This window comes from Oreochromis niloticus, linkage group LG9, assembly GCF_001858045.2.
Source record: "Oreochromis niloticus isolate F11D_XX linkage group LG9, O_niloticus_UMD_NMBU, whole genome shotgun sequence".
Classification (NCBI taxonomy): Eukaryota; Metazoa; Chordata; class Actinopteri; order Cichliformes; family Cichlidae; genus Oreochromis; species Oreochromis niloticus.
The window spans coordinates 30,247,995-30,253,994 of NC_031974.2; positions in this window are offsets into that span (position 1 = coordinate 30,247,995).

The following is a 6,000-nucleotide window of genomic DNA, read 5'->3' on the forward strand; positions in this document are numbered from 1 at the left end:
GCCCTGATGTTGGAATGGCTTTGTTTCTCATTTTGAACAAGCGGGTTTCAACATACGGAGTATCAAAGCTTTGCCTGGGTGGAATTGTGGGCTTCAGTTCATGAACAGTGGACTCTCTATGCTCTGCCTCTGGTTTAGCACTCTCGGTTGGCTGTAGATGCTGCTCCACATACTGACGTGTCCTTTCAGCAGTCTCTTCAAAGGCTGGTTTCAGTTTTGACAGACTCCTCTGCTGCAACCTCAAGAATGCTGGCTTCAGCCATAGCTGCTGCTACCTCCTTTTCATACTGTAAAGTGTTCAATTTGGCTTCTATGCGAGCCTTCTCAATCATCATTTCTGACTCTATTTTGGCATAATCGGCTCGTGCGCGAGCCGCCTCCAGTTTAGCACGAGCTGCAGCAGCGGCTCGACTGGCTGATGATCCACTACATGCTATTGAGGCTACTGACCTGGTCTCTAGAGCCGACAGCTGCGTTATTTCTTTTGCGGCTTGTATGTCCTCCATCCCACAATGCTGCTGTGTGGCAAGCGTAAGCAGTAGTAGAGATGAGACGAGCCGAGGTTGCTGTCTTTGATTATCTCTGCCCACTGAGAAGTTGCTTTTTTACTGTTCTGTCCTTATTGTGCGTCCCTTTGCCCAACTTGACAGACAGCTAACGGTTTCAATGAACATTGGAGGCGGAAGTAAGTTTAAGGCTTTTTACTTCGTCAGTACTTCAATGATTGACATCCTTTTCTTCCCCTAAAACTAAAAACAAACACAAAGAAAATGTTACAAGATGTCTTTTCCTTTAACTCACACTTCTAGGATATGAACTATACTGTTATATAGTATGCGTAATCAACAGCGACTCAGTATTGATCACAATACAACTTAGCGAGTTTAGCTTCCTCAAAGATAAACATAACGGATGAAATAACTAGTTTCTAAACAAATCTCTGTAATAGAAATGCACCAAATAAACTTGTAAACATGTTGTACATTAATACTCACAAGCAATAACTCTCCAAGGCAGAAATGTTTTAAAGAGCATCTAAGGCGACAAACAGCATATTCTGCAGGCTAACAAGCGACCAGCTTCCTGTTTCCTCTACCCACAGGAACACAAAAAACCGCACTAAAATATAAGCTTGTGAGTATTCCCACTATGACCAGCAGAGGGTGCTGAAGAGAAAGAACCTATGCATGTCATAACATCTCTCATCAGGGCTGTGTGAAGCACAGTAAACAATTCAGTGGAGGCCATGAGCAGCCATTAACAGACATCCTGAGGCATGCAGTTACGTGCAAAATTCCACCCTCTCACCACACACAGACATTGTTTTCATAAGCAGAGAATGTTAGACCTTGTTTCTTAAATGTACATATGTGCCCTCTGGGTGACATAAAACGTGTTCTGTGTAATCAATGGATTCTTGTAACAGAGTCTGTATGTGTGTGTGTGTGTGTGTGTGTGTATATATGCAGTATTTTGCGTATCAGCATAAGCACTTGTTAGCAAAGCATTCTTCATTGCAATCAGCATGTGTGTGTGTGCATCACTCTTCATTGCACGAGCATGTGCATGTGTATTTTGTGTGTGGGTCACTTCTCAGTGAATCAGCATTTCGGTTTAGGTGTGTGTCTTATTTCTCACTCAATCAACAAGTGCACATGTGTTTGTCTGTGTATCACTTCAGGCTGAGTCAGTGTGTGTGTAGATGTGTGTGTGTGTTCATCACTTTCCTGTTCTGGTGTCGTGGGTAAACCACGACCTGAAGCGTGCCCTGGGGTCCTGCCCTCCTCCTTTTCAGTCTGTTTGAGACCATTGCTGCTGCTGCTCACAGTGCTGTCCATCCTGGTTCTGACCCCCATTGGGGCAGTCCTTTCTCCAGTGTCCATGCTCACCGCAGGTCAAACCTGCATCTTCTTCTGTGTTTTGTCCGTTCTGAGGTGGCTTTTGACCTCAGTTCTCCCTCTGTCTCTGCCACGCCCTTTTCTCTGCTGCCCAATCATGTGTTGTTCCGTCACTGCCCTGCACAGTGTTAATGCAGAGTCATCAAGGTCAGCATTCTGTTACTCTGCCTCACTTTTCATCTGGGCTTAATGGGTGTCTCGTCACAGCTCTGTCAGCTGAAGCTGTCTGGGAATTTCCCCCCATGTAGTGAAACGGGCCTTGGGTTTAGCACCCTCCGTCTCCGCTGTGTGAGATCCCTTTCCTGCAGCACTGTTGACATTTTCAGGTTGTTATTGTGGGTCCTGCTGCTTCAGCATTTAGTCTGGGTCACGTCGAAGAGGGTAGAAGGGAAAAAAGAAAAACAAAAAGACAAAAAACAGAGCAAAAAACAGACAGGAGTGGACGAACAGGAAAATGATGCACTGTTTGCTGTGTTACACAGAGAGGGGAGAAACGCCGTGCTGGGCCCTGTGTCAGCCTTCTCTCCCTTTTAAAAAAAAAATATATATATAATTAACTCATAGCCCACCTAGTTGACAGGACAACACAAATGCATATTTAAAATATTACCACCAAATAGAACTTTCTTCATACAGTAATCACTTGTGTCTCTCAATCAGCAGAAAACATCTCACAATTTACCATTTGAAAACTGCATTTATTACCTTATGGCTAGTTGGTCGTACCAGTTTTCCTCTTTGCCTTTTTTCACACGTCAACCTGGTGTCCTGCAACCCAGAGAGTTAAGTATCAGCAATGAACTCAGCGTTTGATAGCAAGTGTCTGTTGAGTCTATTTCAGCATTAATTAGAGAGCGTGTTCATGAGTGTAAGCTGGTCTTCATTGCATGTGTGGGTTAGTAGGCAGTTCAGTGTATGCGTATGGCATGGAGCTGTCTCCCCAGCTCCTTATTCTCTACAAAAAGCATTTCATGTCTCTCTGTTTGTGTGTGTTCTCTTTTTCTTTTCTTTTTTTTACCATTTTATTGCGATAGCCTGGACACTTTCTCAACCTCCACAAGTCCATCGGCCTTACCTTTCAACTCAATTTTCATATTCTCTCACTTTAACAACATCAGCCTTCCATGTTCTCCTCCCACTCCTCACAGCTGCAGTCTCCTCTCCCACATCAGTAGCAGAGGCACGTTGTTGATGTGTTAGAGGCCCAGTGGGCCGTTCCTCTTCAACTTTGCCTTATTTCTTTCACGCTTTTCTTCCTTAGCCATTTCGACTCCCAGTATGGCAAATGTAAGACTCAGAGAGTCTTCTCAAGTCCATTAACACAGAATGATGTTAAAAAAAACCCCAAAAAACCCACACACACACATTAAGCGATAGTATCTGGATTTAAACTTTCAAATTAAGTAAGAAAAGGTTGCCATATGTCATAAAATTTCTGAGCTGAACCTTTTACAGTGTAGTGGATCTTTTCCAGCTGAGTATAGTACATGACATCCTTAACCCATTGCCCATATACAGGTGGAAGTGGCTCTTTCCATTTCAATAAGATCATTCTTCGAGCCAAAAGAGTGCAAAAAGCAAGAAGATCAGAGTCTGATTTAGAAAGACCGGCGTCATAAAGCGTCACCCCAAAAATGGCCATAAATGGGCAGGGTGCAATTAGAACACCACATATCTTGGACATGGTTTCAAATATACTTTTCCAAAAGCTACCCAATTTTGGACAAGCCCAGAACATGTGAAATAGAGAAGCAGGCTCTTGTTTGCACCGGTCACATGTGGGGTCACACCCATCCTTGACTTTGCTTAATCTAGCTTTAGACCAATGGAGACGGTGAACCACTTTGAACTGAATCACCAAATGTTTAAGGCAGATAGATGACGAAAAAATTCTATTGATTATCCTATGCCAAGTCTCATCTGCAATCCGTTGGATTGCAGCGTGGGGAAGAGACCTGGGCTTAACCCTAGAACACTATCGCCGGGTGATTTACACCCGAGCAAATACATTTACATGATTTCTCTCTCCTGCAGCTGTTTGCGTGTCGAGGAGCCTGTGCCTTCACCAGGGAAGTCTCAAATTTCCCAGGAATGAGTGGACCAAAGACCAGCTTTCCAGAGTCATTATTTTGTTTTAGGAGGGGTTTTTTTTCATTTTGTTAGACACGGCACAGTTGAAAGTAAAAGAAGACCACTCTAATTTTTCATGTGTTGTCATATTTTGATATATTTGATTACTTTTTATTGGTTATATTATATCGGGTGAAAATCACCCGGCATTAGTGATTGTGTTACTATTTATAGCGATAGTGTTCTAGGGTTAAAGCTTAAAATTACAGCTTAAAATTACTTAACAGCTCATAAACATCACTTATAACCCGCTTGGCATTTGGTTTAAAATCAAAAATATCATCCAAAAGGGATGGAGGTGGACAGGACAGAAAGCACTCAGTATTAGAAGCAACAGAATTCCTGAGTTGTAGATACCTGAAAAAATGTGACTGAGGGACCTTGAACTTGGTCACCAACTGTTCAAATGAAGAGAAGATATTGTCCGTGAAAAGAGCATTCATTGAAGTTATTCCAAGCTTTGTCCATATGTTAAATGCCTTGTCTGTTAAGGATGGAGAAAACATGCAATGTCTATGTGGTGGTGCAATAAGAGAGAGTTAAGTCTGTTTTAAGTGCCTTCTGAGCTGGTACCATAATTTAAGTGAATGGATAACAAGAGGATTCGTGGTGAAGCTGGAGATAGGTCCCGCCAGAGGTAATCTGGCACACAGCAAAGACAGCAGGGAGGATCGACTCACTGACAGCTTTTCCAGTGTTACCCATGATGATAAATTATCATGATCTTTTACCCAGTACAATAATGCCCTTATATTAGATGCCCAGTAATAAAACAAAAAATTGGGGAGTGCTAAGCCTCCTGCGCTCCGTGGTCTTTGTAATATGCTCTGTTTCAGCCTAGGTGGCTTTTTGTTCGAAATGAAGGAAGAGATTTGCTTATTTAGATTATTAAAAAATGACTTAGTTAAAAAAAACTGGAAGACATTGAAAAAGATATAGAAATTTTGGAAATATACTCATCTTAATGATATTTAATCTACCATCTACCGAAAGAGGCAAGGACTCCCACTTTCCAAAATCCTCTTTTAGCTTAGACAATAAAGGAAGATAATTAGTTTTATACAAGTCTTTATGGTTCTGTGTAATCCAAATGTCCAAATATTTAAACTTGTTATACCTGAGTTTTAAAGGTGCTAAAATAGACGAAAATTCCCCAGTTGCTGTACCTATAGGCATTGCCTCGCTTTTCCCGAAATTCACCTTATATCCAGAAATTGTCCCGAATTCCTTAAGTATATCTAAAAGTTTAGGGAGGCTATTTGAAGGGTTGGAAATAAACGAGAGCATGTCGTCAGCATAAAGAGAGACTTTATGTTCGACATCCCCACGACGTATTCCCTCAACATCAGCACAATGTCTCAGAGCAATAGCTAGCGGTTCAATTGCGATGGCAAAAAGAAGAGGTGACAAAGGGCACCCCTGTCGTGTGCCGCGTTGAAGCTCAAAAAAGGGGGACAGACTATTGTTGGTCTGAATGGCCACTACAGAGAAGCAATACAATACTTTTATCCAGGATACAAAATTACTCCCGAAGCCAAATTTTTTAAGTGTATGGAAAAGAAAATCCCATCTCACCCGATCAAACACTTTTTCTGCATCAAGTGAAATTACAGTTTCCAATACATTACCTTTGACATGGCTATAGATTATATTTAATAAATGTCTAATATTAAAAAACGAAAACCTATTTTTGATAAAGCCTGTCTGATCGGGTGAGATAATGGAGGGCAGATATTTCTCTAAACGGCGGGCCAACACTTTAGCAAGGATCTTGGTGTCTGTGTTTAGCAAAGATATTGGACTATATGAGCCACAATCTAAATGATCTTTATCCTTTTTTAGAATTAGGGAGATCACTGCTTGACGTATTGTTGGAGGTAAGGATTGTGAGAGGAAAGATTCTTCAAAGGTTGACTTTAACAATGGATTCAATTGGTTAGAAAACTTTTTGAAAAAATCAGAAGGATACATG